General features: G+C 42.8%; 1 protein-coding gene and 1 pseudogene across 3 annotated transcripts in view; both read left to right on the forward strand.

Moving 5' to 3' along the window:
- LOC124797986 (lachesin) overlaps nt 1-13021 on the forward strand; it is an 871202-nt gene that overhangs the window by 554926 nt on the left and 303255 nt on the right. The gene's annotated exons all lie outside the window — the stretch shown is intronic.
- On the forward strand, nt 7424-7541 carry LOC124799786 (annotated as a pseudogene).

The raw sequence follows: 13021 nt of genomic DNA on the forward strand, positions 1-13021 counted from the left end.
TCGTGGCCATCGGTTTCGGAGAATTGTGCAACGATCTGCCCACACCGAGTCAGAGTCCATTACAGTCGAAATAGAACAAGACCGTTCAACCGTAAATCCAGGAGTCAACAGCCAAGTTGTCGTAGCAGTGAGCGAACTTTTCCAAAACAGCGGTCCGCCAGAGGCACGAACTCCTAAACCATTACCCCTCAGTGGAACTAGAATTACCTAGTACCCCCCTCCCCCCCCCCCCCCCCCCCCCCCCGTCGGGCGGTATGTAGGTTTACGAGACATGGGCCGCTAATTCTCAATGAAGTAGCTCCTCAGTTAGCCTCACAAGATCTGAGCGCACCCCGCATGCCAACAGCGCTCGGTAGACTGGATGGTCACCCATCTAAGTTCTAGCACAGCGCGACAGCGCTTAACTTTCCTGATTTGACGGGAACCGGTGTTACCGCTGCGGCAAGACCGCTAATGAAGCAATAATAACAAAATATCATTTATCTTTCATCTTTCAAAGAAGGTTCGTTCCCGTTCTAAAGTTTACATGGGAGCTCAAGTTAATGATGTTGTGGAATGGGGTGAGGAGGGGGGGGGGGGGGGGGGTTCTAGCTAATCTCTAGCTGCACTTAGGGGTAATGGTTTCAGAATGGTTCGGAATAATTGGTGTAGTGGGTGGACTATGTGAGGAACCTCTAACCTTCGCTGCATTGATGCTAATAACTGAGAAAAAGTAATTATTAATAACTTACATAATAAATATTAGAGTGTTTCAAAATTGTGATTATAGAAGTGGTCTTTTGAAAATAATTTGGTTTAGTGAGTGAAATTAGTTTTTATCCCTCAGAAAATTTCATTTTATCCCTCAGGTGGTAATTACCCCCAGGCTGGGGAAACACTGTCCGATACCGGCCCCTAAAGACTAGGACCCCCCCCCCCCCTTCCCCGCTCCTGTAGCACACCGCAGTGCCTTGCGAGCACCGCCTAGCGCTGACCGCGGCGTACGTCGGCGAACGTGCGGTCTTCATATCGATATCAGAGCCATTAGTAATACAAGACGAGGTTCAAAATTTAGGAAGCTGCCGGCTGTCGAGCAGTGACGTAAGCACAACCCGTGAAGGTGGCAGACTAGTACTTCACACGCACGACATTCGAGCCATGTCACTTTTTTAAATCTTCCCTCAAACATCAGTAAAGCTGCCAAGAATCATGTTTCTTCAGAAAAGAACATTAACCATAAAAATAACGATGATACGAGGGACGTTTTTTTTCTGAAAGCCGGTTGGTTTTATTCACGATTCCAATGCACCATATTATTCTCCACATTTCTTGCTACAGATTTCTAGTTTTCATCACAGCCTCCGTTCACTCACTTGCAGCATGCTGGGATGCAGAAGCGTCAGCAGCTTGTGATACTATTTCAATAAGATAAACAGCTCTTTTTGTTACTTGATACTGACTAGTTTCGGGTTTTCATTCGTAACCCATTATCAAAGCATCCTGTGAAACAATGTGCTGGGGTAAAACACAGAGAGCGAAAGGCTATTTACAATTTGTACAGAAACCAGATGGCAGTTATAAGAGTCGAGGGACAAGAAAGGGAAGCAGTGGTTGGGAAGAGAGTGAGACAGGGTTGTAGCCTATTCCCGATGTTATGCAATCTGTATATTGAGCAAGCAGTAAAGGAAACAAAAGAAAAATTCGGAGTAGGAATTAAAATCCATGGAGAAGAAATAAAAACTTTGAGGTTCACCGACGACATTGTAATTATGTCAGAGACAGCAAAGGACCTGGAAGAGCAGTTGAACTGAATGGACAGTGTCTTGAGAGGAGGATATAAGATGAACATCAACAAAAGCAAAACGAGGATAATGGAATGTAGTCGAATTAAGTCTGGTGATGCTGAGGGAATTAGATTAGGAAATGAGACACTTAAAGTAGTAAAGGAGTTTTGCTATTTGGAGAGCAAAATAACTGACGATGGTCGAAGTAGAGAGGTTATAAAATGTAGATTGGCAATGACAAGGAAAGCGTTTCTGAAGAAGAGAAATTTGTTTGGATTTAAATGTCAGGAAGTCGTTTCTGAAAGTATTTGTATGGAGTGTAGCCATGTATGGAAGTGAAACGTGGACGATAAATAGTTTAGACAAAAAGAGAATAGAAGAATGAGATTTTCACTCTGCAGCGGAGTGTGCGCTGATATGAAACTTCCTGGCAGATTAAAACTGTGTGCCGGACCGAGACTCGGGACCTTTCGCGGGCAAGTGCTCTACCAACTGAGCTACCCAAGCACGACTCACGCCCCTTCCTCATAGCTCTACTTCCGCCAGTACCTCGCCTCCTACCTTCCAAACTTTACAGAAGCTCTCCTGCGAACCTTGCAGAACTAGCACTCCTGAAAGAAAGGAAATTGCGGAGACATAGCTTAGCCACAGCCTGGGGGATGTTTCCAGAATGAGATTTTCACTCTGCAGCGGAGAATAGAAGCTTTCGAAATGTGGTGCTACAGAAGAATGCTGAAGATTAGATGGGTAGATCACATAACTAATAAGGAGGTATTGAACAGAATTGGAGAGAAGAGAAATTTGTGGCACAACTTGACTAGAAGAAGGGATCGGGTGGTAGGGCATATTCTGAGTCATCAAGGGATGACCAATTTAGTATTGGAGGGCAGCGTGGAGGGTAAAAATCGTAGAGGGTGACCAAGGGATGAATACACTAAACAGATTCAGAAGGATGTAGGGTGCAGTAGGCACTGGGAGATGAAGAAGCTTGTACAGGATAGAGTAGCATGGAGAGCTGCATCAAACCAGTCTCTGGACTAAAGACCACAACAACAACAACAACAACAACAACAACAACAACATAAAGTACTAAACAGCTAATGCATGTCACAAAATTCAAAGTCTAACGCACAAAATACGTACCACCCAATCAGAATAACTATTACTTCACATTGCAAAAAACCATGACAATTGTTACCCAATGAAGTACTATGTAAATGATCATCAAACCGGATACAAACAGAGATTGACAGCCTAATCTCAGTCAGCATGACAAAACTATCCTGCTACCTTCGGAATTTTCTGTGTGATGTTTTTCAGAAAGTTTGACGGTATACCGCAAGTCACACCAGCGTGAATAGTCGATGTGTTGTCACTTCTTCCGAATGATTTTAGAACTCCGATGGAATGTTATCTATCCCTTCTGTCTTTTTTTATCTTAAGCTGTCCGGAACTCTTAAGATCTGCTCTGATACTGGGTGACCTATTTCTTCTCTACGAACGCCTCTTTTTTTTTTTGTCACATCATCAGGCGTCGACTCCCTCGTAGAAGATTCAATGTACAGTTTCCCTCCTCTGAGTTTAAAACTGAAATTCCCGTTGAACTCTTAATGTTGCCGCCCTTGCTTTTAATTGTAGTGAAAGTTGATTTGACTTTAGTATACCCTGAGTCAGACCTTCCGATAGTCGTTTCTTTTTCTCTTTCTTCACATTCTTCCTGTCTTTCTCTGAACATTTGTCTACTTCCTACTTTTGTCGAACAGTTGAAGTATTTCTTCTCTTGCCCAGGATTTCTTCGCAGTTACGTTAGTGATACCTATGTTTGCGTTTCCAACATCTGTGAATGCTCTTCAACTGAACTGCCGGGACTGAGCTACTCATTATTACAGAGAACATCAACCGTATCTCTTCATACCTTACTACTTCAGTACCTCGCCTCCTTCCATAGTTATTCTTCTGTACGATTTTCTTAAACTTCAGGCTACTCTTCATCATTACTAAATTGTTACCTGAATCTATATCTCCTCCTGGGTACACCTTACAATCCGATATCTGATTTCGGTATCTCTGCCTGACCATGAGGTAATCAAACTGAAATCTCCTCGTTTCTCCGGGCTTTTACCATGTAAACCTCCTACTCTGGGATTCGTGAACAGAGTAATAGCTACGGCTTGCTAAAATTTATTGCAGAACTCAGTTAGTCTTTTTCCTCCTACTACGTTGCCCATATTCTCTCGTAATCATTTCTTCTACTCTTTCCTCTACACCTGCATTCCCACCTCAATGGTTATTAGGTTTTATCTCCCTTTACGTACTGAATTACCCGCTTCCTCATACACGTTCTCTGTCTCTTTATCGTCTGCTTACGACGTCGACATTTGTACCTGAACTATTGTTGTCGGCGATGGATTGATTTTGATTCTGATGAGAACAAACCTATCACTGAACTGTTCTCAGTAAATCACTTTCGGTGCTACGTTTCTATTCATAACGTACCCTAGTCCCATTACACGTTTTCTGTTGCTGTTGACATTATCGTATATTTGTCGCACCTAAAATGCTTGTCTTTTTTCCACTTTACTATATGTATATCGAGCCTTAGCATTTCCCATTTCAGATTTTTTTAGCTTCTCTACCATGTTCAAATCTCTAGCGTTTGTACAGTATTAAGAATATAACCTAGCTCTAGTGCATATATGCGTCTCCCTTTCTGAATTAGTAAATATGTATTTTGTTTGAGTCGATATTGTAAAACGCAGATATCCTATGAACGATTCCAGCCATATGTGTTTCACATCAGTTATTTCCAGATGTTCAGAGATGTGTGGAATTCGTTGCTAAAACAAGAAAATGTAAAGCTATTTCGATTGTTTTTTGAGCTCTGAATCACTTCTATCTAGTTTTCCATATACTGCGCTGCAGAGTTCAGCTATTCTGGATCAATTTTTTGCTGGCTTTAAGAAAGATTAAACTCATTGATGTAATTTACTCTACTGTCATTATTATGCACTAATATCTTTTCCTCGAATTTTGAAATTTATATGTATTTATTCACAATTTTTCAGAACATTCAGCGGCTACAACAGCGAAATCGGCACTGAAATGCTTTTGAATAAAATACAAAGCGGCCCTGATGTACTTCACCAGTCATTTAAAGTATCTTGCAGTAATTTTCGTGCAGTGTTTGCTGAAAATGATCGACAACGTCATTGATTGGAGATCACTGGCCGAATCATTTTCGGCAAAGCTCTGTAGTCTCGTTGGATGATGTTCCCGGACATGGGTTCCTCTTCAAAATACGATGTACTCACTTCCCTCTAGAAGTCCTAGAAGTCTGTAACGGGAATTTCCGACCACCCTGTATATATACATACATCAAAGAGGCGATCAAAAAGCTTACGTTCGAAAGACGTACAGTCCCGATTCGATATGCCAGTCAGAAAAAAACCCCTGGGCATTACGGCAAACGTCCCGTCAACGTACCAGGTTGAAGATACCCGTTTAGTAAAATTACATGTCCTACTGTGTGAAGAAGTTCTCCCCTAACTGCCTGCTGCACTTCCTGCCGTAAGGCAGGAATCGTCGACACTTCATGGCCTCTTTTAAGGAACTGACGGCGCAATAATTGCATGGGAATGGATCAGCACTATAGGACCGGTGCTCGAATGCATCCTACTCGAGTTGGCGTAACTTACGCGTCACGACATTTGCAATATGGGGAAGTGTGTTATCTTAAGGCATCAGAACACCTTGTCACACTTTTCCCCGTACTGCTCCATACACATTCTTCACTCAACGATGCATGTCTACCGGCATTTGTCCGCAGCTCGTGGTCGTGCGGTAGCGTTCTCGCTTCCCACGCCCGGGTTCCCGGGTTCGATTCCCGGCGGGGTCGGGGATTTTCTCTGCCTCGTGATGACTGGGTGTTGTGTGATGTCCTTAGGTTAGTTAGGTTTAAGTAGTTCTAAGTTCTAGGGGACTGATGACCATAGATGTTAAGTCCCATAGTGCTCAGAGCTATCTACCGGCGTTTGTCCTTCGACAGACGAGAAAAGAATAAAACCAAATTCGTCCTGTTTGGACGCACTTGGTAATAACTTTGCCATATTTCACTTTTCCGTGTTAACCACACTCACGTCAGAAGTGACGAATGCTCCACTAATCCCTTGCTTACATGTCAACGCATATGTACTCGCATCGGAGTCGCACTGAATTGCATTTACGTTGCAGCAACGCCTCAAATGGAACTTTTTGATCGCCCTTTAAATATCAAACACCTGTTCGATGACGATGTGGGAGTCTGTCTCGAAAATTGTCTACGCTAGCACGATTAACGACGGTGTACATCTAAAGAAATTAACACAGGAGTGAAATTCGAGTCCTTTTCAATCTCTAATTAGAAACCCAAGTGAGAAATAACACGACTTGTAATTAAAGGAATAACGTCAGTTCTATTCTGATACTCCCGTAATGCCGACTGGTCTGTTGCGTAACTGGGCAATGGTGGTCGCTGCAGGCAACTACTCTTTCATCAAATATTAGAGGCGCATTCAGCTTCAGAAACGTTTGAGGACAAAGGCTCTGTTCCATCCCCTGCAAGTCAAATGACTCAAGAGGAGACCTAACTGTAATTAACTACGCGATACTATTATTCGTAGTATTCAAAACCTTCGAGTTGCGACTGATATTTACGATTTGTGCTCTCAGAATTAACTTTCCCTTTTCTTTATATTTTACTTTTATTTGGTCTCTTATTAGTCGTAGCGAAACAATATATATTCTTAGAGTTCGCAAGAGACACATAATGTGACGCTTGGTACACCCGCCCGTGAGGGTAAAATCACTACTCATCCGTGGAATGTTTTTTACTCCAATCTGGAATAAAAAACATCTGGCAGTACCTGGATCACTATTTGTATTCGAGGTTATGTCGCAGCTTGCGTGATCCGTTGAACACTGGCTACATAGTATTTCGATAAACATACCAGTAATGGTAGAGGGATTAGTGGTCTGTTAATTCCCTGCCATGGTGATTGGTGATGCGTCAATCAGGGCGCCAGGAGGGGCGGGAGGGGGGGAGGTTGATAGCAGGGGCAGCTGCCTCTCTGGTGAGACGTCATTTAGTTAACAAATGTGGAAGAGGACCTGTAACAGCAGGGCCTAGACTTAAATGACCCAAGATACCTTACAAATTATCGCTACAGTGACCTGAAAATATCGATAAAGTGGCGTAAAAAGATATGCAATATATGCATAGTCAGTTGTAAAATGAACTAGAGCGATTAAAATCTTTGTACGTAACAATGATTTTATCTGGGAACTCTTCCATTTGGTCCGTGTTTTCATAGAAAAACAGTAACATCAGAAATTGACTCCGCCTTGATGCAAAACACTTTGTTATTCGTTTATTTCTTTATTATCCCAAACTAGTTTCGGCGACAAATATCACCATCATCGGTGGGGTTTTTTAATCTAAAACATGCAGAATATAGCATGATTATACAAACACAGTAAAACATTATTACATTTTTATTATTCGTCTTTTCAAATATAGTTTTCTATGGATACTTTCATACTACCTAATTTATTGTATGTTACAGCATTTTTAAGCAATTATTGGCGCTCTTTGCGACATATTTTCTGTGCTCTTATTTCCTGTTGGCAACGGCCTTGCCGCAGTGGATACGCCGGTTCTCTTCAGATCACTGAAGTTAAGCGCTGTCGGTCGTGGCCGGCACTTGGATGGGTGACCATCCGGGCCGCCATGGGCTGTTGCCATTTTTCGGGGTGCACTCAGCCTCGTGATTCGAACTGAGGAGCTACTCGACCGAATAGTAGCGCCTCCGGTCAAAGAAAACCATCATAACGACCGGGAGAGTGGTGTGCTGACCACACGCCCCTCCTATCCGCATCCTCACATGAAGATGACACGGCTGTCGGATGGCCCCGATGGGCCACTTGCGCCCTGTAGACGGACTGCTTTGCTTTTTTTTCTGTTGCCGTTTTTTACTTAGCGAACATCATGTCGTCTGCAGCCGCGCTGCGGCAATAGAAAAAGAAAGAACACAGAAAATATGTCGCAAACAGCGCCAGTAATTGCTTAAAACATGCTGTAACATAACAAGTACTAAGGCATGAAGAGATACGCTTGAACTTTTCTGAGGCTATAGATACAGCAATAAGAAGTAGCTCAGTAGCCGGTACAGCTGAAGAGGAGTGAACATCTCTAGAAAGGGCAATCAGAGAAGTTGGAAAGGAACATATAGGTACAAAGAAGGTAACTGCGAAGAAAGCATGGGTAACAGAATAGATACTTTAGTTGTTCTATGGAAGATATCAGTACAAAAATTTTCATTGAAATTCAGGAATACAGATATACAAGACACGTAGAATGAAATAAATAGAAATTGCAGAAAAGCTAAGGCGAAATGGCTACACGAAAAATGTGAAGAAATTGGAAAAGAAGTTACTGTCGAAAGGAACTGGCTCAGCATATAGAAAAGCCAAAATAACCTTCGCTGAAACCAAGAGCGCTAACGTTAAGTCTGCTGTGGGAATTCCACTGCTAAATGCAGAAGAGAGAGCGGGTATGTGGAAGAGTACGCTGAGGGCCTCTATAAGGGAAAGGACTTACAGGATGACGTGTACAAGAATAAACATTAGTCAATAAAGAAGGGATAGGAGATCCAATATTAGAATATAGGAGAGCTTTGCAAGGCGTGAAATCAAGTAAGGCAGAAGAAACAGAAAACAATAAAATGGAATTTCTAAAATCAGTGGGGGAAGTGGCAACAAAACGATTACTCACATTGGTGTGTAGAGCGTATGTACCATTAGACCTTCGGAAAAACATCATCCATACAACTACCAAGATTGCGAGAGCCGACAAGTGCGAGGATTATCGCGCAATCAGCTTAGAAGCTCATGCAGCCAAGTTGCTGACAAGAATTATATACAAAAAAATCGAAAAAACCAGGATGTTTATAGATGACGATGAATTTAGCTATAGGAAAGGTTAAGGCACAAGAGAGACAGTTCTGACATTGCTGTTAAGAATGGAAAAGACCAAAGAAAAATCAAGATTCTTTCATAGGATTTGTCGGCCTGGAAAAAAACGTTCGACAATGTCAAATGGCGCAAGATGTTCAAAATTCTGAGAAAAATAAGAACATCTTAAGGAAAAACGAGTAATTTACTAAATGTTTATGAATCAAGAAGGAACCATGAGATAGGAAGACCAAGAACTGAATTAAAAAAGTCGTAAGACAGGGATGTAGTCTTTCGTCCGTGCTGTTGAACCTATACGTCGAAGAAGCAATGACGGAAATAAATGAAAGGTTCAAGAGTAGGATTAAAACTCAAGGTGAAAGGCGATCAGTGATAAAATTTGGTGATGATATTGCTAACCTCAGTGAAAATGAAGAAGAACTGCAGGATCCGCTGAATGGAATGATCAGTCTCGTGAGTACAGAGTATGGATTGAGACAAAACCGAAGAAAGACGAAAGTAATGAGAAGTAGCAGAAACGAGAATAACGAGAAAATTAACATCAAACTTGGGGATCACGAAGTAAATTAAGGAATTATGCTGTCTAGGCAGCCGGTTCTAGGCGCTTCATTCTGGAACCGCACGACCGCTAAGGTCGCAGATTCGAATCCTGCCTCGGGCATGGATGTGTGTGATGTCCTTAGGTTAGTTAGGTTTAAGTAGTTCTAAGTTCTAGGGGACTGATGACCTGAGATGTTAAGTCCAATAGTACTCAGAGCCATTTGAACAATTTTGTCTAGGCAGCAAAGTAACTCATGACGGACGGAGCAATGTGGACACAAAATGCAGATTAGCACTCGCAAAGAAGGCATTTCTCGCCAAGAGAAGTCCACTAGTATCAAAGATAGGCCTTAATTTGAGGAAGAAATTCCTGAGAATGTACGTAAGGAGCAGAACATTGTATGACAAACATGGATTGTGGGGAAAAAATGGCTCTGAGCACTATGAGACTCAATATCGGAGGTCATCAGTCCTCTAGACTTAGAACTACTTAAACCTAACTAACCTAAGGACATCACACACATCCATGCCCGAGGCAGGATTCGAATCTGCGACCGTAGCGGTCGCGCGGTTCCAGACTGAAGTGCCTAGAACCTCTCGGCCACACTGGCCGGCGCTTGTGGGAAAACTAGAACTGAAGTGAATAGAAGCATTTGAGATGTGGCACTACAGAAGAGTGTTGAAAATTAGAAGGGCTGATAAGATAAGGAATTAGGAGTTTCTCCGTAGAATTGGCGAGGAAAAGAATATGTTAGGGAAACCCTGGCAATACTGATGGGAGCTGTAAAGCGTAAAAAGTATAGAGCAAGAGAGAGGTTGGGATATTACAGCAAATATTAGGTTTGTGCATAAATTCGTAGCACTTTTGTTTCGCATGTTGATATTCAGGGTGCTACGAGTTTATTTAGAGATTGTTATTTTTTTATTTGCAGTTCAGTGTTGGTTTTTGAGGTTACATGTTGTCATTTTGTCATTTAGAGATAGTGAGTGGAGCTATTGGTGCAAACTAGAGAAATCGGAACATTTCCGATTTCTTCTGTTTCGGTTCAATAAAGGGATGACAGCGGCGGAGGCCTCCAGAAACATTTTCGCTGCGTATGGGGATAATGTCGCTGAACAGAGTATGCCAAGAAAATGTTTCTTTTTATTTTAAGGAGGATCGTACTGACTTTAGTAACTCTCCACGTTTAGAAAGACAGTCGGGGTGTGATGACGATCGTTTAAACGCATTAATCTCTAATGATCCACGTCAGTCTATTCGAGAACTGGCAAATGTGAAGAAATGTGATCGTTGCACCTACGTGCGACATTTGCATTCAATGGGGAAAGTTCAAAAATTTGGTGAATGGTTAACGCAAGCTCTACTCCAGAATCACAAAAATCGTATGTGCATTTCTGCTTTCTCGTCATCAATTGGCTCTCAAACCTTTCCGATCCTTTATCATTACTGGTGACGAGAAATGGTGTCTTTATGCTAAAATGAGGAAAAGCAAGTAATGGTTGAGCCAAAACAAAGCAGCAACTCCCCGTACCAAGACTTTAGCGCATCCTCAAAAGACAGGGCTATACATCTGGTGGAACACCGGCGGTGTGGGGTACTACGAATTGCTCCCCCGAGCAGTAATCGCCACTGCGACAACTTTGACGTCTTGCATTCGCCAGTTTTTTTTCCTTTATTAAAACAACCATATATGTACATTAGCACAAAAACAAAATAATGAAGGGCTGGAACTGTTTCAACACGAATTGTGTCCTACAATAGACTGAAGAACACATTTCAATATATTTCCATTTGTGAGCTTACAAAATAGAACAAAAATAGTAAACTGACAATAGCCTCTTCAGTCCAGACAGAGACATAGAACCAAAACGCAAACATATATATAATTGACTGTCTTAACTAGAATGGCAGTTCTGTCATTTGATTCATAACCGTCCAAAACTCAAAGTCATTTGGAGCATATAAACGGATAACAAGAGATGTACAGGAAATATAAATTAATAAAAACGTCATAATGAAGTTAATAACACCATTGAGAAGTCGGGAGCGGTCCTAGGAACACGTGTAACCCCTTATTCGTTGAGTATTTTGTTCGCTACATAGTCTTGCATGTGATTAGTCGGAGAACAACGACAAGGAAGACTGTGTGAAGTGCTGCTACTACAATATAGCGCCCCCCTCGCCCCCCTCCCTCCACCACGCAATCAGCTAAAGTGACAAAAAGCACTGTACCAATACAGGAGGTAGGTTGAGAAGTCATTCCGCACGCACCTTATTCACCTGATCTTTCGAACTCCGATTTCCGTCTCTTGCTGTCTCTGTCGAACAACCTTCAAGGAACTTCCTTTCCAGATGAAAATGAGCTCCGAACATGGGTCGACGAGTTCTTCCCCTCAAAAGAACGTGATTTTTGCAATCGCGGAATCGTAAAGTTACCCCAGCGTTGGTAGACTATTGTAGGTAGTGAACGAGAATATTACGTTATTGATGACTATTAAATTTATGGAAAAACGCTACGAACATTTGCACCAATGTAATGTACCACCTGTTACAGCAACGCAATGCAACCGTTCTCGCGAGGAATGCCACGGAGCGATTGGCTGAGAAACCTCATTCAGTTTAAATGAGATACAGGTCGCATTTATTGCTTTGAAACCTTCACAGTGTATGCTGCGGGTACAATCATAAATCGAGAGCACATTTTAGGTGTATCATCTGCCGTCTCTAACTGGGCAGAACTCACCGGCTTTCACAGGCACGGGTGGCGAAGGGAGTGAAGTGCAAGCTCTATTTGCACAGTAGCGTCGCCTCCGCTTTCTGACACTGCGACACGCAACAGCAAACAGCAGCTGCTGTAAGTGTCGAGCAAGGACGAAAAAGCAGCTGTGAGGACCACGGCGGGCATCAGTGACAGCGCAACGCGCAGTGCACTGCCCCATTTCTCGGAGACCTCCCTGCTGTCAGGAGAAAAAAAGAACAAAAAAGCGAGACCGGGGAAAAAAGGGAAAGAGAAGAGAGAAGTGGGGCTAAGTTTCTTTGTGCCGCAGCCCTCGCTGTGTGACGCCCAGTTCCTCTGTGCTTCGGTCTCCCACTCCGGCTGCTACGGGCGGACTCGTCAAGCTGGCGAGTTACGCAATTGTGCCCCTGCGCCGCGCCGTAACTTTGATCTCCCGGTGCGGCCGCGAGTTTATAACTCGGAATACGGCGCTGTAAAAGAACAATAAAACATAATGAGTTGAAGATGGAGCCTGCCGTGGCTGGCTGGGCGGGCTCGTCCTGGGTGACGTCGCTTGACCTAATGGACGCAAACACTCAGGAGGAAGCACTCGAGTCCTTCCCATATGCCCTTCCTTTACGACTTCACTGCCACCGACCTGACTTGCCACTTGTGTCTTTACAGCTGGCCGTATCACACTTCTCCTAAGACTCAAATTTTATGCATTCACTTAATAATATTCTATTTCAACTTGGAGTCAGTATTCTTCGTATACTTTCGTAGTCGTCTCTGGCTGTGCGGTGTGGGCGGAAGATGTTTTAATGGCGATAATGATACTCAATAAGAAAAAGAAAAATGTGAAGAATTCATAACCATAACCCTCATACCACGCGCAGTGTAAGTCTTTTTGAGAGTGCTGAGCAGGAAAATATACACATAAGTAGAAGCATTATATATGAAGACCAGAGCTTTGGAAGATGAAGAAGATCGGGA

Source organism: Schistocerca piceifrons, chromosome 5 (assembly GCF_021461385.2).
Source record: "Schistocerca piceifrons isolate TAMUIC-IGC-003096 chromosome 5, iqSchPice1.1, whole genome shotgun sequence".
NCBI lineage: Eukaryota > Metazoa > Arthropoda > Insecta > Orthoptera > Acrididae > Schistocerca > Schistocerca piceifrons.